Source organism: Scyliorhinus torazame, chromosome 4 (assembly GCF_047496885.1).
Source record: "Scyliorhinus torazame isolate Kashiwa2021f chromosome 4, sScyTor2.1, whole genome shotgun sequence".
Lineage (NCBI taxonomy): Eukaryota > Metazoa > Chordata > Chondrichthyes > Carcharhiniformes > Scyliorhinidae > Scyliorhinus > Scyliorhinus torazame.
This window is the reverse complement of record NC_092710.1, coordinates 254,052,982-254,080,424: the sequence shown is the minus strand read 5'-3', so window position 1 is coordinate 254,080,424 and position 27,443 is coordinate 254,052,982.

The window sequence follows — 27,443 nt, the reverse complement described above, 5'->3', positions numbered from 1 at the left end:
TGCTGTGCAGGTTGCAATGGTCTCCCATGAGGCTCTTCCCATGGAATTGAACAGACAGTGACTCAGCAGGGAATCCACAGTGCTTGCCACTTGTGCTACCGTGCTGCCCTGTGCTACCGTGCTACCCTAAGTCTATGATAACCCCTCTTCCTCCTCCCTCCCCATTGTTTTCAGCACCCTTCCTTCCCTCTTGTGGTTTCCCCATTCCACCCCCCCCCCCCCCACCCCCTCTGCCCCGGGTTGCACAGTCCTTTGGTTCTTCATCTTTTTTCTTTCCCTGGCTTACTCCTCGTGCTGGCCTCAAACAGGTTTTGGAACAGGCCGACGAACTTCCCCCAAGTATCCAGGAAACCTTCCTCTGACCCTCGGATGGCGTACTTAATCTTCTCCAGGTGGAGAAATTCCGAGAGGTCAGTGAGCCAGTCTGCAGCTTTGGGTTGTGCTGCCGATCGCCAGCCGAGCAGGATCCTCCGGCGTGCAATTAGGGAAGCGAAAGCGAGGGCGTTGACCCCCTTCCCCATGTGTAGCTCTGGCTGCTCCGATACCCCGAAGATTGCCACTGCATGGCTTCACCCTCACCCCCACAACCTTGGACATTGTCTCGGAGAAGGCTGCCCAGAACCCAGCAAGCTTGGGGCAAGCCCAAAACATGTGGGTTTGGTTGGCTGGGCCCCACTGGCACCGTTCACATTTGTCCTCCACCTCCGGGAAGAACCTGCTCATTCGGGATCTGGTCAGGTGCGCTCTGTGCACCACTTTGAGCTGCATTAGGCCTTGCGCAGAGGAGGTGGAGCTCACCCTGCTCAGTGCTTCGCTCCTGAGTCCCCATCCTACCTCTGTCCCCAGTTCGTCCTCCCATTTTTGTCTGGTCCCGTCCAGTGGTGTTCGGGCTCTGTCCAGTAGCTGTTCGTATATTTTCCCACATAGCCCCCCTTCTCGCTGCTTGTGCTTATCAGGTCCTCTAGTAGTGTGCTTTCTGGGGCCCCGGGGTACACTACTGTCTCTTTGTGGAGGAAGTGTTTTATTTGGAGGTGTTTCAATTCCTGTCCTCTTGCTAGTCTCCACTTCCTCATCAGTTCGTCTAGTGTCACCAGTCTGTGCCCTACGTAGAAGTCCCCGACCGTCAGTGTGCCCCGTCCCGCCTCCATCTTTTGAAGGTGGTATCTAGCATGGCTGGGGGGAATCTGTGATTGCCGCAGATGGGGGCCATAAGGGACATTTTGGTTATCCCGAAGTGCTGTCTCAACTGGGTCCATGTTCTCAGCGTGGCCGCTACCACTGGGCTTTTGTGTACCTTGTTAAGGAGGATGGGAGTGCTGCTGTGGCCAGGGCCCGGAGGGTTGTTCCAGTATAGAATGCCTCCTCCATTTGTACCCAATCTGTGTTGGGTTCTTGTACCCATCCCCTCACTCTTTCTGCCGTTGCTGCCCAGTGGTAGTATTGTAGGTTTGGTAAGGCCAAGCCCCCTCTGACTTTCCCTCTTTGCAGTGTCGGTTTGGGAATTCTTGGGTTCTTACCCCCCCACAAAAATGCCATGATTAACCTGTCTATGTTTTGGAAAAAGGCCTTGGAGTTGAAGATCGGGATGGATCTAAACAGGAAGAGGAACCTTGGCAGTACGTTCATCGTGATCGCCTGCACTCTTCCCGCCAGGGAGAGTGGGAGTAAGCCCCACCGTTGAAGGTCTTTTCTTTCTTCCTCCACCAGGCTGGTCAGGTTCCACTTGTGGATCTGTGTCCAGTCTCTGGCTATTTGGATCCCCAGGTAACGGGATCTGTTCTGGGCCGTTTTGAACGGGAGCCCCTTCAGCTCTGTCCCTCCCCCTTTTGGGTTCACTGGGAATGTCTCGCATTTGCCCAGGTTAAGTTTGTAGCCCGAGAAGGTTCCAAACTCTTTCAGTATTTGCAGTTGTGGTGAATGTATTGCTGTAACAATTCACCATGTACATATCTGTATTACGCTGTTGCCCATATGGGCTCCACCTATGGACTATTGTAAGGTTTTACCTATGATGTTGTATGTTGGGGCCAGTGTGGGCTCCGCCCCTGGCTCCACCCCTTGAGGGGAGGTACAAGAGCAGTCACCCTGTAGGCGGCTCCCACTAACAGATTAGTCACAGGGAGGCACTGTTCTAGTTGATTAAAGCCAAAGTTTACTTCTACTCCTGTGTGGTAAACCACTGTTGCACCTATATTATGAAATGAAATGAAAATCGCTTATTGTCACAAGTAGGCTTCAAATGAAGTTACTGTGAAAAGCCCCTAGTCGCCACATTCCGGCGCCTGTTAGGGGAGGCTGATACGGGAATTGCACCGTGCTGCTGGCCTGCCTTGGTCTGCTTTAAAAGCCAGCGATTTAGCCCAGTGTGCTAAACCAGGTGATGTAAGGTAGGACCTGTACTACAGGTTCGCCGGTAGTCCCTGCCTGCTGGCTCCGCCCAGTAGGCGAAGTATAAATATGCGTGTCCTCCATTCAGCAGCCAGTTCACCAGCTGCTGTGGGAGGCCACATGTCTTAGAGCAATAAAGTCTCAGTTGTATCCAACTCTAGTCTTTGTTCAATTGATCGTGCCTCAATTTATTGTTCTAAGATTTTTTACAAGATGGACCTCTGTATCAAGCCAGATCACCTGCAGCTGGATTCGCATTCAAGCGACGCCAAAAAGGACTTTAATCACTGGCTAGCTTGCTTCGAGGCGTACATCAACTCAGCGCCCAGCCCTGTTCCAGAGGCTCAGAAGATACAGATCCTGTACTCAAGGTTGAGCTCCAACGAGTTTCCACTGATCCAGGACGCCCCGAACTACGCCGCTGCCATGGCGCTTCTCAAAGAGAATTACGCACAGAAGACGAACATGCTCTTCGCCAGGCACGTACTCGCCACTCGCTCTCAACTCCCTGGTGAGTCCATAGAAGACTTCTGGCGGGCTCCAATCCCACTCGTCCGGGACTGTGACTGTCAGGCCGTTACGGCCACTGAACATTCGAACCTCCTTATGCGGGACGCGTTCGTTACGGGGATTGGGTTGGACCTCATACGCCAAAGACTGTTAAAAGGGGCCACGCTCGATCTAGCTGAGACAAAGAAGCTAGCGCTCTCTATAACTCACGCAACACGCAACAGTCAGGCCTACCCCCTCAGCCGCGCGGCCCACCCCTCCTACGCATCGTGGACCCCACAGACGGCTGCCCCAGCTGGGGCCTTACCCAGCCAGTATGCCTGCGCCACGCTCCAGACAGCAAACACGGGATCCCCGATGTTATTTCTGCGGCCAGCAGAAACACCCCCGCCAACGCTGCCCGGCCCGCGCAGTTGCCGCTATCGCCCCCAACCCCCTAGTCTACAAACAATGGGCGCCGCCACCTTCATCTCCCTGGACCACGCGCTGCCAGTGGGCGCCGCAATCTTCTCCCCCTCAGTCCACGTGCTTCCCATGGGTGCCGCCATCTTGTCCAACCCCCGCAATGTGCAGCCCATGGGAGCCGCCATTTTGTTCCCCACAGGATCTTCAGGCGCCGCCATCTTGTCTCCTCCACAGGGCATGGACACAACAGCATTCCAAGACCTGGGCCCCCCAGGCTCCTCATCATCCGATGCCAGCGACGACCGACCACGACTCGCCTCAGTCTCGTCCGCACAACCTGGCCCCCGCATCGACCAACGTGAAAATCAACGGCCACGTGACCTCTTGCCTGCTGGAATCCGGGAGCACCGAAAGCTTCATACACCCGGATACGGTAAGGCGCTGCTCCCGCGCGATACACCCCGCCAACCAAAGAATCTCCCTGGCCTCCGGATCCCATTCCGTCGCGGTCCAGGTGTACTGTACCACCACACTCATGGTCCAGGGCGTAGAATTCAGCGGCTTCCGCCTCTACGTCCTCCCTAACCTCTGCGCTGCTCTACTACTAGGCCTGGACTTCCAGTGCAAACTCCAGAGCCTAACCCTGAAATTCGGCGGGTCCCTACCACCCCTCGCTGTTTGCGGCCTCGTGACCCTAAAGGCTGATCCACCTTCTCTCTTCGCAAACCTCACCCCGGATTGCAAACCCGTCGCCACCAGGAGCAGACGGTACAGCACCCAGGACAGGACTTTCAGCAGGTCAGAGGTCCAGCGGCTGCTTCGGGAGGGTATCATCGAGGCCAGCAACAGCCCCTGGACAGCCCAAGTGGTAGTGGTGAAAACTGGGGAGAAAAACAGGATGGCCGTGGACTACAGCCAGACCATCAATCGGGACACGCAGCTCGACGCGTACCCCCTCCCACGCATATCTGATATGGTAATCAGATTGGACAGTACCGGATCTTCTCAACGGTAGACCTAAAATCCTCCTACCACCAGCTCCCCATTCGTAAATTGGACCGTCCAAACACTGCTTTCGAGGCGGACGGTCGTCTCTATCATGTCCTCAGGGTTCCCTTCGACGTCACTAACGGGGTCTCGGTCTTCCAAAGGGAGATGGACCTCGCAATACAGAGTGCCAGTCCGCTAACTTTAAATTATATGTACTCCCCGACCTCTGCGCTCCTCTTCTATTGGGACTGGATTTACAATGTAACCTCAGGAGCCTAACACTGAAGTTCGGCGGGCCCCGACCCCCACTCACCGTATGTAGCCTCGCGACCCTAAAGGTCGACCCTCCCCCGCTCTTCGCAAGTCTAACTGCCGACTGCAAACCAGTCGGCACCAGAAGTAGGCGGTACAGCATTCAGGACAGGACTTTTATCAGGTCCGAGGTCCAGCTACACTTGTGGGAGGGAATCATCGAGGCCAGTAACAGCCCCTGGAGAGCCCAGGTGGTGGTCGTCAGGAGCGGGGAAAAGAACTGGATGGTTATAGATTACAGCCAAACCATAAACCGGTACACGCACCTTGATGCGTACCCTCTTCCCCGGATCGCAGACATGGTTAATCAGATCGCACACTACCGGGTGTTCTCCACGGTGGATCTGAAGCCTGCGTACCACCAGCTCCCAATCCGCCCGGGGGACCGCCACCACACGACTTTTGAGGCAGACGGCCGCCTCTTCCACTTCCTCCGGGTCCCCTTTGGCGTCACAAACGGGGTCTCGGTCTTTCAAAGAACGATGGACCGAATGGTGGATGTGGTGAACCACTGTAATAGGAGATATAAGGTAGGACCTGCACTACAGGTTCGCCTGTGGCCCCTGTGGTGAACCACTGTAATAGGAGATGTCAGGTAGGACCTGCACTACAGGTTCGCCGGTAGCTCCTGCCGGCTGGCTCCGCCCAGGGAGAACTGTATAAATATGCATGACCTCCAGTGCCCTGCCATTTTGCCAGCTGCAGCAGGAGGCCACACATCTGACTGTAATAAAGCTACAGTTGTACCCAACTTTAGTTTTTGTGCAATTGATCGTGCATCAATTTATTACAGTCAATTTTCCACAGAATGGATATCCGAATTAAGCCCAATCACCTGCAGCTGGATCCGCACTCGCCCGATGCCAGGAAAGACTTTACTCACTGGCTAGCATGTTTTGAGGCCTACATTAACGCGGCAGACCCCGAGCTAACGGAGGCTCAGAAGATAAACGTCCTGTACTCCAGACTGAGCTCCAGCGTGTTCCCGTTGATCCAAGACGTCACGAATTACACAAAAGCAAAGGAACTCCTCAAAGAACACTACGCGCAGAAGGCGAACATGCTCTTCATCAGGCATATACTCGCCACCCGCTCGCAACTATCTGGTGAGTCCATCAAAGACTTCTGGCGGGCCCTAATTCCACTCGTCCGGGACTGTGACTGTCAGGCCATTACGGCCGCCAAACGTGCAAATCTCCTCATGCGCGATGCCTTTGTGACGGGGATTGCGTCGGACCGCATCCGAGAACGATTACTGGAAGGGGCCACGCTCGAACTGGCGGAGATGAAAACCTTGCCGCTCTCCATGATGGTCGCATCCCGTAACATACCCCTCCCGCCATGCTGCCCACCCTGCTACTCCTTCCTACCCCTCCTGGACACCGCCGACGACCTCCTCAACCGGGGCCCTGCCTTCCCAATACGCCTGCGCCGCACGCAGATCCGCGCACCCCGAAGGTCCCCGCTGCTACTTCTGCGGTCAGCAGAAGCACCCCCGCCAACACTGCCCGGCCTGCACTGCCGTTTGTAAATCCTGCAGTAAAAAGGGCCACTTCGCGGCTGTGTGCCAGGCCCGCGCAGTCGCTGCGATCATGCCCGCTATCGCCCCCTCCCCCATGCCAGACGCACAATGGGAGCCGCCATCTTCTCCTCCCGGGTCCATGTGTGACCAATGGGCGCCGCCATCTCGTCTCGACCCCGCAATGTGTGCACCATGGGCGCCGCCAGCCTGTCCCCCACAGAATCTCCGGACATCCCGACATCGGAACCGCACACGCTCGCCACCCGAAGCATCCGATGGCTACCCGTCGTAGCTCGCTTCGATGACGCTGGGCCAATCTGGCCCGCACAACCTGGCCACTGTGTCGACGGCGGTTAAAATCAACTGCCACGCGACCGCGTACCTGCTGGACTCCGGGATCACCAAAAACTTCATTCACCCAGATACAGTAATGCGCTGCTCCCTCGCGGTCCACCCTGCCAATCAAAGGATCTCGCTAGCCTCCGGATCCCACTCCGTCCCGATCCGAGGCTTTTGTACAGTCACCCTCACGATCCAGGGCATAGAATTTAGTAGCTTCCGCCTCTATGTCCTTCCTAATCTCTGCGCTGCACTCCTGTTGGGTCTGGGCTTCCAGTGCAACCTCCAGAGCCTCACCCTCAAATTCGGCGGGCTCTTACCTCCCTTACCGTTTGCGGCCTCGCGACCCTCAAGGTCGATCCCCCCTCCCTTTTTGCTAATCTAGCTGTGGATTGCAAGCCTGTTGCCACTCGGAGCAGACGGTACAGCACCCAGGACAAGACCTTCATCAGGTCCGAAGTCCAGCGACTGCTTAAGGAGGGTATTATCGAGGCCAGCAACAGCCCCTTGAGAGCCCAATTGTTAGTGGTTAAAACTGGGGAGAAACACAGGATGGTCTTGGACTACAGCCAGACCATCAATAGGTACACGCAGCTCGACGCGTACACCCTCCCACGCATATCTGAGATGGTCAATCAGATTGCGCAGTACCGGGTCTTCTCAACAATTGACCTAAAATCCGCATACCACCAGCTCCCCATCCGGAAGTCGGATACACTGCCTTTGAGGCGGACGGTCGCCTCTACCACATCCTTAGGGTCCCTTTCGGTGTCACAAATGGGGTCTCGGTCTTCCAAAGAGAGATGGACCGAATGGTCGACCAGTACAGTTTGCGGGCCTCCTTTGCGTACTTAGATAATGTCATCATCTGCGGCCATGACCAGCAGGACCACGATGCCAACCTCGATAAATTCCTCCGCACTGCCACTCTTCTCAACCTTTTTTTTAAATAAATAATTTTTATTGAAGTGTTCACAAAATATCAACAACAAAATGTAAAAGGAACCCAATATAATTAAATACAAAACAAAATAAAACAACCCCGTGCCCCCCTCCCCACTATCCATAAATAATAAATTAACACCCCGAATTAACACATAGCAAACATGGCAAATATATACACCTCCTCAGATTCCCCAGTATAGACAAACAAAAATAAAATAGAACCCCCCCTCCCCCCTGGGTTGCTGCTGCTGACCATTGTCTACCGTTCTGCCAGGAAGTCCAAGAACGGTTGTTTTACCCTCTCCAATTTAATAAACCCCGCCATATCGTTGATGTAGGATTCCACGCTTGGGGGCCTCGCATCCTTCCACTGAAGGAGAATCCTTCGCCAGAATACCGGCCTCTTTCGCCTCCTGCACTCCCGGCTCCCCTGCAACCCCAAATATTGCGAGCCCCCAGCCCGGTCTGACGCTGGATCCTACCACCCTCGACAGCGTCCTTGATTTCATAGAATTTCATAGAATTTACAGTGCAGAAGGAGGCCATTCGGCCCATCGAGTCTGCACCGGCTCTTGGAAAGAGCACCCCACCTAAGGTCAACAGCTCCACCCTATCCCCATTACCCAGTAACCCCACCCAACACTAAGGGCAATTTTGGACACTAATGGCAATTTATCATGGCCAATCCACCTAACCTGCACATCTTTGGACTGTGGGAGGAAACCGGAGCACCCGGAGGAAACCCACGCACACACGGGGAGGATGTGCAGACTCCGCACAGACAGTGACCCAAGCCGGAATCGAACCTGGGACCCTGGAGCTGTGAAGCAATTGCGCTATCCACAATGCTACTGTGCTGCCCTTCCAAAACACCTCCAGCGCTGGGCATGCCTAGAACATATGGGTGTGGTTTGCTGGGCTCCCTGAGCACCTAACACACCTGTCCTCACCCCCAAAAAACCGGCCCATCCTTGTCCCGGTCATGTGTGCCCTGTGCAGCACTTTAAACTGTATGAGGCTGAGCCCCGCGCACGAAGAGGAAGAGTTCACCCTCCCAAGGGTATCTGCCCACGTCCCCTCTTCGATCTCCTCCCCCAATTCCTCCTCCCACTTATCTTTCAGCTCCTCCACCGAGGCCTCCTCATCCTCCTGCATCACCTGGTATGTTGCCGAGATCCTCCCCTCTCCAACCCAAACCCCCGAGAGCACCCTGTCCTGTACTGTGCGTGGCAGCAGCCGCGGGAATTCCACCACTTGCCGCCTGGCAAATGCCCTTACCTGTAAATACCTAAAGGCGTTCCCCGGGGGGAGCCCATACTTCTCCTCCAGCTCACCCAGGCTCGCGAACTTCCCATCCACAAACAGGTCCCCCAACCTTCTTATCCCTGCCCTGTGCCATCCCGAAAACCCTCCATCTATTCTCCCTGGGACAAACCGGTGGTTTCCCCATATTGAGGTCCACACCGAGGCCCCCACTTCCCCCCTGTGCCGCCTCCAATGCCCCCAGATTTTGAGGGTAGCCGCCACCACCGGGCTTCTGGTATACCTCATTGGAGGGAGCGGTAGCCAGCGCCTCCAGACTCGTACCCTCACAAGGCGCCGTCTCCAGCCTCTTCCATGCAGCCCCCTCCCCCTCCATCACCCACTTGCGCACCATCGCGGCCCAGTAGTACCCACAGAGGTTGGGCAGCGGCAGCAACCCCCCCCCCCCCCCCCCCCCATCCCTACGCCGCTCCAGGAACACCCTTCTCACCCCTCGGAGTCCCTCACGCCCACACAAACCCTGTTATGCTCCTGTTGACCCGCCTAAAGAAGGCCTTCGGAATAAGAATGGGGAGGCACTGGAACAGGGACAAAAACCTTGGGAGCACCGTCATTTTGACTGACTGCACCCTACCCGCCAGGGACAGCGGAAACGTGTCCCACCTCTTAAACGCCTCCTCCATTTGCTCCACTAACCTCGTGAAATTAAGTCTATGCAGGGCCCCCCCAGCTCCTGGCCACCTGGACCCCCAAATACCTGAAGCTCCTCTCCATCCTTTTTAGTGGGAGCTCGCCAATCCCCCTCTCCTGGTCCCCTGGGTGAACCATGAACAACTCGCTCTTCCCCATGTTGACCTTGTACCCTGAGAAATCCCCGAATTCCCTGAGGATCCTCATTACTTCCAGCATTCCCCCACCGGGTCCGCCACATATCGCAGCAAGTCGTCTGCATAAAGCGACACCCTATGCTCCTCCCCACCCCGCACCAACCCCCTCCAGTTCCTCAACTCCCTCAGTGCTTTGGCAAGGGGTTCAATCACCAGTGTGACGAGCAGGGGGGACAGGGGCACCCCTGCCTCGTCCCTCGATGCAACCGAAAGTACTCAGTCCTCCTCTTGTTCGTGGCCACACTCGCCATCGGGACCTCGTACAACAGCCTAACCCACTTGCTGAACCCCTCCCCAAACCCGAACCTCTTCAGCACCTCCCACAAGTACTCCCACTCTACCCTATCGAAGGCTTTCTCAGCGTTCATCGCCATCACTATCTCCGCCTCTCCCTCCCTCGCCGGCATCATAATAACGTTCAGGAGCCTCCGCACATTCGCGTTCAACTGCCTCCCCTTCACGAACCCCGTCTGGTCTTCATGGATAACCTGCGGCAGCCAATCCTCAATTCTCGTGGCTAAGACCTTCGCCAGCACCTTGACATCTACATTTAACAATGAAATCGGCCTGTAAGACCCACACTGCAGGGGATCCTTGTCCCGCTTCAGGATCAAGGAGATCAGTGCCTGGGACATCGTCAGGGGTACCCCCCCCTCCCATGCCTCATTGAAGGTGCTAACCAGCAACGGGCCCAACAGGTCCACATATTTTTTGTAGAATTCGACCGGGAAACCGTCCGGCCCCGGTGCCTTCCGCGCCTGCATGCTCCCTATCCCTTTGGCCAGCTCCTCCAGCACAATTAGGGCCCCAAATCCCGCCACCAGTCCCTCCTCCACCTTTGGGAACCTCAATTGGTCCAGAAAGCGGACCATCCCTCCCTCCTCCAGTGGGGGCTCGGACCGATATAGTACCTCATAAAAGTCCCTGAAGACCTCATTGATGCCAACCCCACTCCGCACCACACTCCCTCCCCTATCTTTAACTCCCCCGATCTCCCTAGCTGCGTCCCGCTTCCGAAGCTGATGCGCCAGCATCCGGCTTGCCTTTTCCCCACATTCATAAACTTCCCCCTGGGCCTTCCTCCACTGCGCCTCCACCTTCCTGGTGGTCAACAGGTCGAATTCGGCCTAGAGGCTACGCCTCTCCCTCAACAGTCCCTCCTCCGGCACCTCCGCATACCTCCTGTCTACCCTCACCATCTCCCCCACCAGCCTCTCCCTCTCCCTCTGCTCTCTCCTCTCCTTGTGGGCCCTAATGGAGATCAGCTCTCCCCTAACCACTGCCTTCAGCGCCTCCCAGACCATCTCCCATCAGACCTCCCCATTATCGTTGGCCTCCAGGAATCTCTCTATTCTTCCTTGGACCCGCTCGCTCACCTCCTCGTCCGCCAACAGCCCCACCTCCAAGCGCCACAACGTGCGCTGGTCCCTCTCCTCCCCCAGCTCTAGGTCTACCCAATGCGGGGCGTGATCCGAAATGGCTATCGCCGAGCACTCGGTATCCTCTACTCTCGCTATCAGCGCCCTGCTCATAATAATAAAATCGATCCGGGAGTCGGCCTTATGAACGTGCGAGAAGAATGAAAATTCCCTAGCCCCCGGCCTTGCAGATCTCCAAGGGTCCACCCCTCCCATCTGGTCCATAAACCCCCTCAGCACTTTTGCCGCCGCCGGCTTCCTACCCATCCTCGACCTGGAGCGATCCAGTGCGGATCGTGTTAAAGTTCCCCCCCCCCCCCCCCCCCCCCATTATCCGGCCCCCCACTTCCAAGTTTGGGATCCGACCCAACATGCGCCGCATAAAACCAGCATCATCCCAGTTTGGGGCATACACATTGACCAGTACCACCCTCTCCCCTTGCAGCTTACCACTTACCATTATGTACCTGCCGCCATTATCGGCCACAATGCTCGGCGCCTCGAATGACACCTTCTTTCCCACCAAGATCGCCACCCCCCGATTTTTGGCATCCAGCCCCGAATGAAACACCTGACCTACCCACCCCTTCCTCAATCTTACCTGGTCTGCCACCTTCAGGTGTGTCTCCTGGAGCATAACCACATCCGCCTTGAGCCCCTTCAGGTGTGCGAACAGCTGGGTCCGCTTAACCGGCCCGTTCAGCCCCCTTACATTCCAGGTTATCAGCCGGATCAGGGGGCTACCCGCCCCCTCCCCCGCCGACTAGCCATAACCCCTCCTCGGCCAGCCACGTGCCCGCATCCCACGCCCGGCCCGTTCCCCATGGCGGCAGACCCCCGTCCCAACCCCCTCTACTCGCTCCAGCTCCCCCTTGACCATACCAGCAGCAACCCGGTTTCCCCCCACCCACCCCCCCACCCACAACCCTCCCCCAGCTAGGACCCCTCCTAGCTGCTTTGCTTCCCCCCATTGCACTCCCGCAAGCCAGCTGACTCCTGCTGACCCCGGCCACTCCCGCCTCTCCTTTGACTCCTCCCATTGTGGGATATACCCTCCTCCTCCATTACCCATCAGCAGGCTCTCCGCCTCCCCCTTCCATCCCAAGCGCAGGAAACAACCCGCGCTTCCCCGAGCCGGCCCCGCTCCCTCCAGCCTTCAGCGCGGGAAAAAGCCCGCGCTTTCTACCTGCCCAGCCCCGCCTCCTCTGGCGCAGCTCCTTTTACTGGCCCAGTACCCTCACCCCCCGACTCGGGCCTCACCTTCCCCCGCGGGCCCCATCCCCCGTACCGGCCATCCACCCCTACTCCGTTTACTTGCCCCCCTCAAAGAGCCCACCCGACAGACCGAACCAAAACAATGCCCAACCCACCCTAGCCACCCACACCGAACCAAAAAGAAACAAGAACAAAGAACCCCCCCTCAAAATGTAGCACAACAACAACAATCCCTGACCACCCATCCTGACCCTCCGTTTGCGTCCAGCTTCTCGGCCTGAACAAAGGCCCACGCCTCCTCCGGGGACTCAAAATAATGGTGCCGGTCCTTGTAGGTGACCCACAGTCGCACCGGCTGCAGCATGCCAAACTTCACCCCCTTCCTGTGCAGCACCGCCTTCGCTTGATTGTACCCGGCCCTCCTCTTCGCCACCTCCGCACTCCAGTCCTGATATATCCGAACCTCCGCATTCTCCCACCTGCTGCTCCTCTTTTTCTTGGCCCACCTGAGTACGCACTCCCGATCAGCGAACCGATGAAACCGCACCAACACTGCCCGTGGCAGCTCGTCCGACCCCTCCAGCCCCTCTGGTAGGCCTAGGATCCGCAGATTCTTCCATCTCCTCGAATTGTTCCTGCCATTTCTTGTGGAGCGCCTCGTGCGCCTCCACCTTTACCGCCAGGCCTAAGATCTCGTCCTCGTTATCTGAGATCTTTTGTCGGACCTCGCGGATCGCCACCCCCTGGGCCGTCTGTGACTCCAGCAACTTATCAATAGAAGCCTTCATCGGCTCCAGCAGGCCCGCTTTTAGCTCTCTGAAGCAGCGCTGGATAACCTCCTGCTGCTCCTGCGCCACTGCATCCACGCTGCCTGGTCCCCGCCCAACGCCATCTTGCACTTCTTCCCTCGCACCTTCTTTGGGTTCACCACCACTTTTTTAGTCGCCCCGCTCCTGGTCCAAGCCATACACTGTCGGGTGAATGTTGCAGTCTTCTTCCCACACCGGGAAATGTCGAAAATGCTGTTGGGTGCCCTGAAAAGAGCCTAAAAGTCCGTTCCAAGCGGGACCTGCCGAACGTGTAACTTAGCTCTGCATAGCCACAACCGGAAGTTTCCACTCTTCCCAACCTGACTTACAACAAAGAGAAGTGTGTGTTCAGCACGACCCATAGAACATAGAACATAGAACATTACAGCGCAGTACAGGCCCTTCGGCCCTCGATGTTGCGCCGACCTGTGAAACCACTCTAAAGCCCATCTACACTATTCCCTTACCGTCCATATGTCTATCCAATGACCATTTGAATACCCTTAGTGTTGGCGAGTCCACTACTGTTGCAGACAGGGCATTCCACACCCTTACTACTCTCTGAGTAAAGAACCTACCTCTGACATCTGTCTTATATCTACCTCCCCTCAATTTAAAGCTATGTCCCCTCGTGCTAGACATCACCATCTGAGGAGAAAGGCTCTCACGGTCCACCCTATCCAATCCTCTGGTCATCTCAATTAAGTCACCTCTTAACCTTCTTCTCTCTAACGAAAACAGCCTCAAGTCCCTCAGCCTTTCCTCATAAGATCTTCCCTCCATACCAGGCAACATTCTGGTAAATCTCCTCTGCACCCTTTCCAATGCTTCCACATCCTTCCTATAATGCGATGACCAGAATTGCACGCAATACTCCAAATGCGGCCGCACCAGAGTTTTGTACAGCTGCAACATGACCTCATGGCTCCGAAACTCTACCAATAAAAGCTAACACACCGTATGCCTTCTTAACAACCCTCTCAACCTGAGTGGCAACTTTCAGGGATCTATGTACATGGACACCGAGATCTCTCTGCTCATCCACACTGCCAAGAATCTTACCATTAGCCCAGAACTCTGTCTTCCTGTTATTCCTTCCAAAATGAATCACCTCACACTTTTCTGCATTAAACTCCATTTGCCACCTCTCAGCCCAGCGCTGCAGCTTATCTATGTCCCTCTGTAACTTGTAACATCCTTCCGCACTGTCCACAACTCCACCGACTTTAGTATCATCTGCAAATTTACTCACCCATCCTTCCACGCCCTCCTCCAGGTCATTTATAAAAATGACAGCAGTGGCCCCAAAACAGATTCTTGTGGTACACCACTAGTAACTGGACTCCAGTCTGAACACTTCCCATCAACCACCACCCTTTGTCTTCTTCCAGCTGGCTAATTTCTGATCCAAACTGCTAAATCTCCCTGAATCCCATGCTTCAGTATTTTCTGCAGTAGCCTACCGTGGGGAACCTTATCAAACGCTTTACTGAAATCCATATACACCACATCAACTGCTTTACCCTCATCCACCTGTTTGGTCACCTTCTCAAAGAACTCAATAAGGTTTGTTAGGCACGACCTACCCATCACGAAACCGTGTTGACTATGTCTAATCAAATTATTCCTTTCCAGATGATTATACACCCTATCTCTAATAAACCTTTCCAAGATTTTGCCCACAACAGAAGTAAGGCTCACTGGTCTATAGTTACCGGGGTTGCCTCTACTCCCCTTCTTGAACAAGGGGACAACATTTGCTATCCTCCAGTCTTCTGGCACTATTCCTGTTGACAAAGATGACTTAAAGATCAAAGCCAAAGGCTCAGCAATCTCCTCCCTAGCTTCCCAAAGAATCCTAGGATAAATCCCATCCGGCCCAGGGGACTTATCTATTTTCACCCTTTCCAGAATTGTTAACACCTCCTCCTTATGAACCTCAAGCCCTTTTAGTCTAGTAGCCTGAATCTCAGTATTCTCCTCAACAACATTGTCTTTTTCCTGTGTGAATACTGACGAAAAATATTCATTTAGCACTTCTCCTATCTCCTCGGACTCCAAGCACAACTGTCCTTGACTGGCCCTACTCTTACCCTCGTCATTCTTTTATTCCTGACATATCTATAGATTAGCCATACTCGGCTATATAGTCCAAAACGGACTTCTCGGGCCCGACCCCGACCGCATGCGCCCCCTCATGGAACTTCCCCTCCCCCACTGCCCAAGGCCCTCAAACGCTACCTGGTATACTTTTCCTACTACGCTCAGTGGGTCCCAAACTATGCGGGCAAGGCCCGCCCACTCATTCAGTCCACCCAATTCCCCCTTGCGGCCGAGGCACAACATGCTTTCGCCCGCATCAGGGCAGACATCGCCAAGGCCGGGATGCGCACAGTGGACGAGTCACTGCCTTTCCAAGTAGAAAGCGACGCTTCAGACGTCACCCTTGCCGCCACTCTGAACCAGGCAGGCAGACCCATGGCATTCTTCTCCCGCACCCTTCATGCCTCAGAAATTCGACACTCATCCGTCAAAAAGGAGGCCCAAGCTATCGTTGAAGCTGTGCAGCATTGGAGGCATTGCCTGGCTGGTAAGAGATTCACTCTCCTTACGGACCAACGGTCGGTAGCCTTCATGTTCAATAACACACAGAGGGGCAAGATCAAAAATGATAAAATCTTGCGGTGGAGAATCGAGTTCTCCACCTATAATTACGAGATCTTGTATAGCCCCGGTAAACTCCACGAGCCCCCAGACACCCTCTCCCGAAGTACATGTGCCAGCGCACAAGTGAACCAACTCCGGGCCCTACATGACAGCCTTTGTCACTCGGGGGTCACTCGAATGTACCACCTGGTCAAAGCTCGCAATCTGCCCTACTCTGTCGAGGAAGTAAGGACAGTCACCAGGGACTGCCAGGTCTGTGCGGAGTGCAAGCCACACTTCTACCGGCCGGACCGTGCGTGCCTGCTGAAGGCTTCCCACCCCTTTGAACGCCTCCACCGACCGTAACACGTACATTCTCAGTGTGGTCGATGAGTACTCCAGATTCCCCTTCGCCATCCCATGCGCCGATATAATGTCTGCCACCGTCATCAAGGCCCTCAGCACCACCTTCGCTCTGTTCGGTTTCCCCGCCTACATCCATAGTGACAGGGGAACCTCATTCATGAGCGATGAGCTGCGTCAGTTCCTGCTCAGCAGGGGTACAGCCTCCAGCAGGACGACCAGCTACAACTCACGGGGAAATGGGCAAGTAGAATGGGAGAATGGGATGGTTTGGAGGTTCCTACGGTCCAGGAACCTCACAGCCTCTCGCTGGCAGGAGGTCCTCCCTGACGCTCTGCACTCCATCCGGTCACTATTGCGCACCGCCACTAATAACACACCCCAGGAAGTCCACATCAGGGGTATCGCTCCCGACTTGGCTCGCTGCTCCAGGACCGGCCATTCTCCGTAGGCACGTCCGACTCCACAACGCGGACTTCTTGGTGGACAGGGTTCACCTGCTCCACGCCAACCCTCATTATGCCTACGTTGAGTTCCCCGACGGCCGCCAAGATACTGTCACAGTCAGGGACCTGGCACTCTCAGGTTCCACCCCAACACACCCTCCCTTTCCCTTTTCCGCACAAGAGGACGAAGAGGACTTCTGCACGCTCCCGGAGTTCCCCAATGACTGGCCAGCATCAGCACCGCCACCACCGCCATCGCTGCCACCTCCACCACCGCCAGCACCGATTGCGCTGCCACCATTACGCCGCTCCCAACGAAGCACCAAAGCACCGGACCGGCTGAACATTTGACGGACTCCGGACCTTCAACATGGAATTTTCTTTCCCTACCACTGTACATTTGTATATAGTTTCACGTCACCCCCGCCGGACCCATTTTTAACAGGGGGTGAATGTGGTGAACCACTGTAATAGGAGATGTAAGGTAGGACCTGAACTACAGGTTCGCCGGTAGCTCCTGCCGGCTGGCTCTGCCCACGGAGAACTGTATAAATATGCATGACCTCCAGTGCCCTGCCATTTCGCCAGCTGCAGCAGGAGGCCACACATATGACTGTAATAAAGCCACAGTTGTACCCAACTTTAGTCTTTGTGCAATTGGTCGTGCATCAGTGGACCAGTACAGGCTGCGGGCCACATTTCCGTACTTGGACAACGTCACCATCTGCGGCCATGATCAGCAGGACCACAATGCCAATCTCCAGAGATTCCTCCAAACCGCCCAAACCCTTAACCTCAGTTACAACAAGGAGAAATGCGTTTTCCGCACAACCAGACTAGACATCCTCAGCTACGTCGTGGAAAACTGGGTTCTAGGACCCGACCCCGACCATATGCAGCCCACCCTGCAACTCCCCCTTTCCCACTGCCCCAAGGCCCAGAAAAGGTGCCTCGGGTTCTTTTCATATTACACCCAGTGGGTCCCCAACTATGTGGACAAAGCCCGCCCACTAATCAAGGCCACCATCTTCCCACGGGCGGCTGAGGCTCGCCAGGCCTTCAGCTGCATCAAGGCGGATATCGCCAAAGCCGCGATGCACGCAGTGGACGAGTCCGTTCGCTTCCAGGTGGAGAGCGACGCATCAGAGGTCGCCCTCGCCGCTACCCTCAACCAGGCAGGCCAGTAGCGTTTTTTTCACGAACCCTAACCTCCCCCGAAATTCGACACTCCTCAGTCGAAAAGGAAGCCCAAGCCATTGTGGAAGCCGTGCAGCACTGGAGGCACTATCTCGCTGGTAGGAGGTTTACCCTCGTCATGACCAATGATCGGTAGCCTTCATGTTCGATAATACGCTGCAGGGCAAGATCAAGAGTGATAAGATCTTGAGGTGGACGATCAAACTCTCCACCTATAATTACGATATAGTATATCGTCCTGGGAAGCTCAACGAACCCCCAGATGCACATGCGCCAGCGCGCAAGATGACCGACTACGTGCTATCCACGATGACCTTTGCCACCCGGGGTTCACCCAGCTTCTCCACTACATCTAGGCCCGCAACCTGCCCTACTCCACTGAGGAGGTCAGAGCCATGACCAGGGACTGCCAAATCTGTGCGGAGTCCACACTTCTATCGACCGGATAAGGCCCACCTGGTAAAGGCATCCCGGCCCTTTGAGCGCCTCAATATCGATTTCAAAGGGCCACCCCCTCCAACAACCGCAACACGTATTTCCTCAACATCATTAACGAGTTCTCCCGCTTCCCCTTTGCAATCCTCTGCCCCGACATGACTGCGGCCACCATCATTAAAGCCCTACATAGTGTCTTCACCCTGTTTGGTTCCCCCACGTACCTTCACAGTGACCGGGGCTCGTCGTTCATGAGCGACGAACTGCATCAGTACCTGCTCAGTAAGGGCATTGCCACGAGCAGGACTACCAGCTATAGCCCCAGGGGAAACGGGCAGGTGGAGAGGGAGAACGCGGCGGTCTGGAAGACCGTCCTCCTGGCCCGACGGTCTAGGAATCTCCCAGTTCCCCACGGGCAGGAGGTCCTCCCCGACGCACTGCACTCTATTCGGTCCCTACTTTGCACGGCCACAAACGAGACCCCTCATGATCGCCTATTAGTTTTCCCCAGGAAATCAACTTCAGGGGCCTTGCTTCCATCCTGGCTGAAGACACCTGGGCCCGTCCTGCTCCGCAAACACGTCAGGAGCCATACGTCCGACCCCCTGATCGAGAGGGTCCAGCTCCTACACTCCAACCGCCAGTACACATACATCGAACACCCCAACGACCGACAGGATACAGTCTCCCTCCTGGACCTGGCACCCGCAGGTCCACTACCACCGCCATCCCATCTTACCCCGCCCAACATACGCTGACCAGCACCCCCGCCCCTACATGGTACCCTCACCCCCTCCTGCCCGCTCCCGGAGTCCATGTCTGTGCCCGCACTGGCGACTTCACTACCGATGCCAGCACAGGTGAGTTCGACGCCCAGGCCAGCTGCGACACCAGAGCTTCGGCAATCACAGCGCACAATCCGTGCACCAGACAGGCTGAAATTGTGAACCCTTCACCGATGCTGGACTTCATTTTTTTAACAGGGAGTGAATGTGGTGAATGTATTGCTGTAACAATTCACCATGTGCATATCTGTATTACGCTGTTGCCCATGTGGGCTCCACCTATGGACCATTGTAAGGTATTACCTATGATGTAGCATGTTGGGGCCTGTGTGAGCTCCGCCCCTGGCTCCGCCCCTTGAGGGGAGGTATAAGAGCAGTCGCCCTGTAGGCGGCTCCCACTAACAAATCAGTCGCAGGCAGGCACTGTTCTCGTTGATTAAAGCCACAGTTTACTTCTCCTGGTTTCGTGTGAATTGGTGGTCGCATCAGCAGTATTGCCTTCAGTCTCTCCTGTGACTTCGAGACATAGAGGAGCAGGTCATCTGCATAGAGTGAGACTCTGTGCTCTCTGTCTCGTCTCCGGATTCCCTTCCAGCCTTTTGCGTCCCGCAGGGCTATCGCCAGGGTTTCGATCGTTAGCGCAAACAAGAGTGGGGACGGGGGTAGCCCTGTCTTCTTCCACTCTGTAGCTGGAAGTATTCAGAGCTGGTGGTGTTAGTTCGGACACTCGCTTTGGGAGCGTTGTACAGGAGCCTCACCCAGGCAGTGAATCCCGCTCCTAGCCCAAACCGTTCCAGTACCTCGAGGCGGTAGTTCCATTCGACTCTGTCAAAGGCCTTTTCTGCGTCCAGGGAGACGATCACCTCTGGTGTTCTCTCCCCCGGGGGGGGGGGGGGGGGGGGGGGGGGGGGGGGGGAGCCCTCCAGCCTTTTGGCCAGGACTTTTGTGAGTATTTTCGCATTCACATTCAGCAGTGAAATGGGTGTGTATGATCCACATTCCGTCAGGTCTTTATCTTTTTGGGTATTAGTGAGATTGTGGCATGCACTAGCGTTGGGGGCAGGGTGCCCCCTACCAGTGAGTCCGCGAACATGTCCCTTAGGTGTGGGACCAGGACTGGTGCAAATTTTTTGTAGAAGTCCGCCGGGCGGGTCCCAGTGCCTTCCCCGCCTGCATGGAGCTGATGCTCTCCATGGTTTCTCCCAGGTCTATTGGTGCTTCCAGCTTCCCCTGCCTGTCATCCCCCACCACTGGTAGTTCCAGTCTGTCTAGGAACTGTCTCATTCCTGCACCCCGGTGGGGGGCTCGGCGGTGTACAGTCTCCGGTAGAAGGTCTCGAATGCCCAATTGACCTCCTTTGGCTCTGTTACCAGTTTGCCTTTGATATCCTTAACCTGTGCTATTTCCCTCGTGGCTACCTGCTTTCTCAGCTGATGAACCAATAGGCGGCCCGCCTTGTCTACCTGTTCATAGAATGTTCCCTGTGTCTGGCTGAGTTGGTACACTGCTTCTCTAGTGGATAGCAGGTTAAAGTCCATTTGCAGCTCTTTCCTCTCCGCCAACAGCCCTACGGTTGGGGCCTCGGAGTACTTTCTAACGACTTCCAGAATGGAGTCCACTAGCTGTTGCCTGGCCACCCTCTCTTCCCTATCTCTACTTGCCTTGTAGGCTATGATCTCTCCTCTGATCACGGCCTTCAGTGCCTCCCAAAATGTGAAGGATGACACCTCCCCGTTTTGGTTGTTACTAACGTAATCACCTATGGCCTATGATATTTTTTGTCAGAAAGCTTTGTCGGCCATAAGGTCTGTGTCCAGCCTCCACGTGAGGCACTGGGCCCGGCCTGTCTCCAACCTTAAATCCATATAATGTGGAGCGTGGTCGGAGATAAAGATCGCCGGGTAGTCCATTCCCGTGATCCCTGGAAGCACCGGTTTCCCCACTGCAAAGAAGTCGATACGGGTGTGTACCTTGTGCACCTGCGAAAAGAACGAGAACTCTTTTTCTCCCGGGTGCAGGAACCTCCGTGGGTCCACCGCCCCCATCTGTTCTATGAAGGCCCCTAGCCATGCCAGACGTTTTCCCCGTTCTGGGGTTTGATCGGTCGGTCAGTGGGTCCAGCACGCTGTTAAAGTCGCCCCCCATAATCAGTCGATGTGTGTCAAGGTCGGGGATTTCGGCCATGGTCTTCTTTATGAATTCTGAGTCGCCCCAGTTGGGAGCGTACACATGTACCAGTACGACAGGCGCCCCTTCCAGGACCCCGTAGACCATGACGTACCTTCCCCCTGGGTCCGTAACTGTCTTGGTTCCCGTAAACCTCGTCCTTTTGCTAATTAATATTGCTACCCCCCCAGCCCTCATCCCACAGCATGAGTGGTACGTCTATGCCACCCAGCCCTTCCTTACCAGCAGTCGGTCTTTCTCCCTCAGGTGCGTCTCTTGTAGGTAGATTATGTCTGCTTTTAAGCTTCTCAGGTGGGCGAACCCTCTGGGTCTTTTCATTGGGTCATTGAGTCCCCTTACATTCCAGGTAACAATCCTGGTGGGGGGTTTCTGACCCCCCCGGTGCTGTGTAATCACCCATACATACCTGGTGGACCCCCTGCGCTCCGGGGTTTCCCTTTGCTAGAGGGCGGTCCAGAATGGCCAGGGTCTCCGCTCTCACCATGGGGTCGGGCCCCAGCACTCAGGGGTTTCCCTTTGCCCAGGGGGAATCCAATGTAGCCACCAGCTGTGTGTATGCCACACGGGTGCGCCCCTGCGCTTCGGGGTCTCCCTCTGCCCTGATGCCCTCTCGAGTGGCTGTTTGCGGCGCCCTCTTGGTTCCTCGCCCTGCTCCATGCCCGCCGAGGCCTATGTCTTCACTATCTCACCCTTCTCTTTGCTTCTCTTTTATTCTGCGTTCTCCCCCAGACTCCTCTCTCCCCCTAGCCCCGTCCCTTTATCCCCCCCTGCATTCTCCCCCCCCTTCTGCCCCCCGCTCCCCTCCTTGTGGTAGGCACTCCCCCTCCCCTGAGAGGGGCGCCGCTGCCCTCCTTCCTTCTTGCCCTCCCGTGCTGGCCCTCCTCGCTAGTACGGTGGCCCTCTTCCCAGTATTCGCCCAGTTCTGGCCCTGTTTAACCTTTCTCCTACTGGCCCTTGCCTCAGCCTCCTGTTTGCTTTCCTCACCCTCATTTCCTTCGCTCCCCCGCCCCCCCCCCCATTGCATTGAGAGAGGAGACAAGCTCTGAAGCAAGACAGTACAGTCCCGCGCAAGGCATAACACACATGTGCACAGTTCATGAGTCCATTGTCCTTGTTTGCGGTCTGTCCTCCACTCTTTGTTCTGGTTTTCCCTTCCTTTTCCGCCCCCATGTCTTTCTTTGCGGTTGCGTGGGCTCCTCCCCCAGTTTGTTCGCTCTAACAAACTCATCAGCCGCCGCTGGGGTGTAAAAATACAGCTCTTTCCCCTCAAATATTACCCAGAGTTTGGCCAGGAATAACATCCCAAATTTTACCTTGCTTTTGTGCAGTGCTGATATCGCCTTTCTGAATTCAGCCCTTTTTTTTGGCCAGGTCCGCCCCAATGTCCTGATACACCCTTATGGTCTTTCCTTCCCACGTGCTCTGTTTCGTTTGCCGGCCCACTTTAGGATTCTTTCCCGGTCTTGGAACCGGTGTAGCTTCGCAATAATTGCTCTGGGCTGGTCCCCGGCTTTGGGCTTGGTCGGAGTGACCTGTGCGCCCCGTCTATTTCCGGTGGGTTTGGAAATAGCTCCTTTCCCACTAGCTTGCCCATCATTTGGGTGATGTAGCCTATTGGGTCTCTGCCCTCGCTCCCCTCTGGCAGACCCACTATTTTAATGTTCTGCCGCCTTTACCTATTTTTCTGGTCCTCCACTTTCTCTCTTAGGCTCTCCTGGGCAGTTACGAACCCTTTGACCTCTGCTTCTAAGGTTATCACCCTGTCACTCTGGTCCGAGGCAGCCCTCTCCAACTCCAGAATCATTTCTTTCTGCGCCTTTGTTGCTAACTTTTGGTTGTCTCTTAATTTGACTCTATTTAATCACGTTTGCTCAAGAGTCGCCAGGTATCTTTTGACACCACCACAAGGCTCAGAACCGAATACTGATCAATGACTCGATACACCAGTTAGTAAGTTAAAAAGCAATGCTCATTTATTTACACACAGTCAAATCTACTTATGCATAAACTCTACAAACTAAACTACCACTATTACTAAGGCCTATACTTAGCTTCGGGCGCCCACTCAGTCAGAGGAACAATGGCCATTGCTCGGTTCTGAGGCGAGGCTGCTGGGTTGAGCTGTTTACAGGGTAGAAACTAGGAGCGTCTATCTCGTAGCGTGCGTTGACTTGGAACTTACTTGGTCTGCTGTAGCTGCGAGGCTGGTCTCTCTCTTCGCTGAGAGCCAAAGCCAAAGGAGAAAGATTCTCCCTTGGGTGATACCTCTTACACTGCAAAGGGCTTCGTGCTCTTTTGGGCAGGCCTTGAACTTGGCCTCAACTAATTGGGTCTTTCCCAATCATCGGTATCGATTTTCCTCCAATAGAGGGGTGATTCCCTGATCGCTGGGCGTGTCCTGGTGACTGTCAGTCTGCTTTGTCTTAGCTTCTTCTGGCGCCGGTGAGTCTGTCCTAACATTGTGTATCTAAATGTTTCCGTTTTGTCCCCGGAGATGGCTCATTAGTATGTAAATCGTTTGGTAGTTTCTGTCCTGTCTGAGCGTTTCAGGTTCTAATCAACAGACAGAGCTTGCGCCTGCTTGTTTCTTAGCATTGTCCAATTTTCCCTGCAGTCTTTGCAAGTGTCCATTTTGTAATCGGGCCGTGGCCATCCCAGATGGCTACACACCCTCCTTGTGATCCTCAACGCGAAGCGTGAATGGTCAACATTACCATGGCGTCTTCATCCTCTTGATCCCCGGGGCACCCATGCTGAGGCTCTACACTGTCCTATCCTATGTAACACAATTTTACCTAAACCATTTTAAATACATTCATTATTAAAAAATTCTACGGGGCGCTATGACATTAATACATGCATTAAAGAGAAATAAAAAAACTGGAACCTCTAACGATTCTCAATAAACTATCCTCATTTAAACGATCCAAAATTACAAACAATCCAAATATAATCTATACATCTTCAACTGTACAAAATAGCAGCACACAAATTTCTCTGGCCTGACAGTCAGACACAGATGTTTACATCTCTTTATTCCATAGAATACATAAACAAAATGGATGCTCTTTAATCCGGTTCGGGGGTCTGGTGAAATCCAAAAATGGGGGACCTAAATCTGTATACTGGGGTGCGAGAGCGATAAGCTCTGTTTCGCCATTTCCTAACTCTAAACATTTGCATGACACTGCAAAGTATCGCCAGCACTAAGAGTGCTTCGACTACATATGAGAGTGAGTACCAGGTGATAAACTTATCACACCAGGTCGGGGTATTGCTAGCTGTCGCTGGGCTAGTTATCTCGGGTTTCCGTGTATTACAGGGGTGAGAGTAATTTACGGTTTGTGTGGTAGGGGTCAGGGGGGTAGCATCCGGGCGCAACTGAAGGGATCCCGCTAAGATCCATGTGAACACGAAGGCTGTCTTTATCTTTGTTGGACTTCTTCTTTGTCTTCCTCTGTGGTTCCTGGGTTTCTGGCGTTCTGTGAAGACAAGCATAATTTCTGTTATTATCTTGCTGAAGATCTCGTATGTCTGACTATCTGTCCTTTACTGCCAATTTCCCTTTATAATTGGTCACCATCTGTGACGCCCACATTTCTTTAAAAAAAACGAATATTTGGACAAGACATCTAAGAAAATACTGCGGTACTGCGAACCGTCTCGCAGCCTGTGTGATTTACCATCCCAGTGTTTGAGGATGTAAATAGCATAGAGAAGCAACCTAAGGATTGCCAAAACCAAACAAAAGAATTTTGAATGTAACGAGCCAAAATGGGGTGCGTATGGGCCGCGGCGGGTAAGAAATGGGTGGAATCCCCGGGTAGGTCGGTGATCAATGCCGTATGTGCTCTACCCGAGCGTAGCTGACCAGAGGGGGGTCCTCAGGCAGGGCGGGGACCAATGCCGTTTCTCCACTGCCTGAGCAACCGGCAAGAACGGGTAAGAATGTGGTCGTCGTGGGGGGCTGCCTCTCGAATTAGGAGAGCAACTATGAGTCGGGTTCTGTCAACAGACTAGTTCCTCTGAACTATTGTCTGGGACAAACTTGTACCTTTAACCATTTTCTGTCGACAGACTAGTTCCTCTGAACTATTGTCTGGGACAAACTTGTACCTTTAACAAGGTTCTGTCGACAAACTAGTTCCTCTGAACTATTGTCTGGGACAAACTTGTTCCATTAACAAGTTTCTGGGGACAAACTAGATCCTCTACCAGCCAGTGGGGCCGTGAAAAAACTTTCCGTGTTTACACACAACTCTTAACGATAACACTAACGAACAAACATTCAGCAAACATGGTGCAGATTCCATCAGAAAGGACACCGTATCTCTCCATTGGTTCCTTTTTTCTCCATCATCCGGTAACCTCACTGCTCAATAGCGAACAGGGTCACAAAGGGATTGATTTGGTGGGAGTCAGACTCTAAGTCATCATCTTCTCCCGGCTGTCAAACTCTTGTCTGTAGTAACCGTGTTAAAACTGTTTGGGGCGAATTGGGGTCCATCTCATCATTCCGGATGAGCCTGAACGAATTGTCTCGGTGCCAGAATCGTGTGTCGAGGTTGGAGCTACTATGCTTCAATCCGTAATCGTCGGGCGGTGGGTCTGGGTCAGGGGCTTTGATAGGAGTGATCTCAAATGGGTCGGTAGAATCATGCTCAGATTCGCTTGGAGTGGGGCCTGGTGCAGGAGTGTAGTCGTAACGTGGTGTGCTGTGGCTGTCGTCATCGTTATCGCTATCACTGTTGCTGTCGCTGCTGGTTGAGGGAAGGGAGATGTGGAGTTGTGCCTCTGGTGGCGGAATTGAAGTCGTGTCTGAGGACGGGCTGGAGTGGTTGGGGGAGGGTAGGAATACGTCATCTGTGGGCGGGGCGTGCTCGTCTGCTGCTGCGAGCAGGATGCGGTGTGTGTGGTTATTCTGTGAGCCGTAAGCCTTGAGCTGGTTTATATGAAACCACGCAGACTTACCATTGGGATAGGTTATTTTGTATACTGAGGGGCTGACTTTGTCCGAAATGGAGTACGGTCCGGATAATTTTGGGGCGAGGAATGAACTGGGGTTGTAAAGGGAAAGCATAACTTGTTGCCCTACTGTAAACTCAGTGCCGTGTACTGTTTTGTCGAAACAGGCCTTGCTCTGTTTCTTCCTGGTTCCAAGTCTCACTGCTGCGGCGAGTTGGGCTGCCTTTATGTTCTGTACTAGTTGTGTGACCGCGTTTTCATGTGTGAGGGCTGTATCTGCGGGGCTGGCCAAATCCAGTCCTAGTAAATACTCAGTGCCTTTCATGGGGCGTCCGGTCATGAGGGTGTGGGGGGGGTGTAACCTGTGGATGTAGATACTGTGATTCTGAAAAACATCAAAGCAAATGGGAGTACTGAATCCCAGGTGCTATTATTTTGCTGTACCATTTTCCTGAGGGTGGCTTTCAATGTCCTATTCATTTGTTCTACAATACCACTTGACTGGGGTGGTATGCAATATGGAACTTTTGTGCAATTCCGAAAATCGTGAGGACGTTTTTCATTACACGTCCAGTGAAATGGGAGCCTTGATCGGACTCTATGCTACGTGGGAGGTCCCATCTTGTAAAGATGTGGTGTGTTAATATTTTAGCCGTCGTCTTGGCCGTATTATTTCGTGGTGGAAATGCTTCCACCCATTTTGTGAAGGTGTCTATGACCACCAACACATACTTGTAACCATTTCTGCATGGGGGCAGGGGTCCTATATAATCTATATGGAGATTTGTCCAGGGTCCATTAACAGGGCGGGTATGGCTAAGTTGAGCCTTTTTAGACTATCTGTCCGGATTGTTCTGTGCACAGATTAAACAATTCTCTACGTGGTGTGTGACATCGGTTTTTAAATCAGGCCACCAGCAGAGCGGTCTGAGGTGGGCTACGGTGGGTTCAATTCCTTGGTGTCCATGATTGTTATGGAATTGACAAATGATTTGGTTCCTGTCCTGGCTGGGAACTATATAAATGCCATCCTTTAAAATCACACCGTCATGTGTGGTGATTGCGTTTTTAAACTTGTCATACGGGGCTGGGAAGGTTCCCTTCAAAACTTCCCTGAGTTTCTCGTCGTCTTTCTGGGCCTTTGCTAAATCCTGAATGTTCGTCTGTGAGACCTGAACTGCATGTACTGGGGTGCTTTCGGGGGGGTTCCAAAAATAACCATGCCTGGAGCCTGTCTTCGCTAGGGCGTCTGCTTTAACGTTTCCAGGGGGGGAAGAATGGTGATGACTGTGAACCTTAATTATTCCGTATTTTCTACCCTTCACTGTCTCTAAGATATGGCAGAGTAATGGGGCTGAGGGTATGGGTTTACCGTCCGCGGAAACAAATCCTCATGTTTCCCAGAGTGGTAGGAAC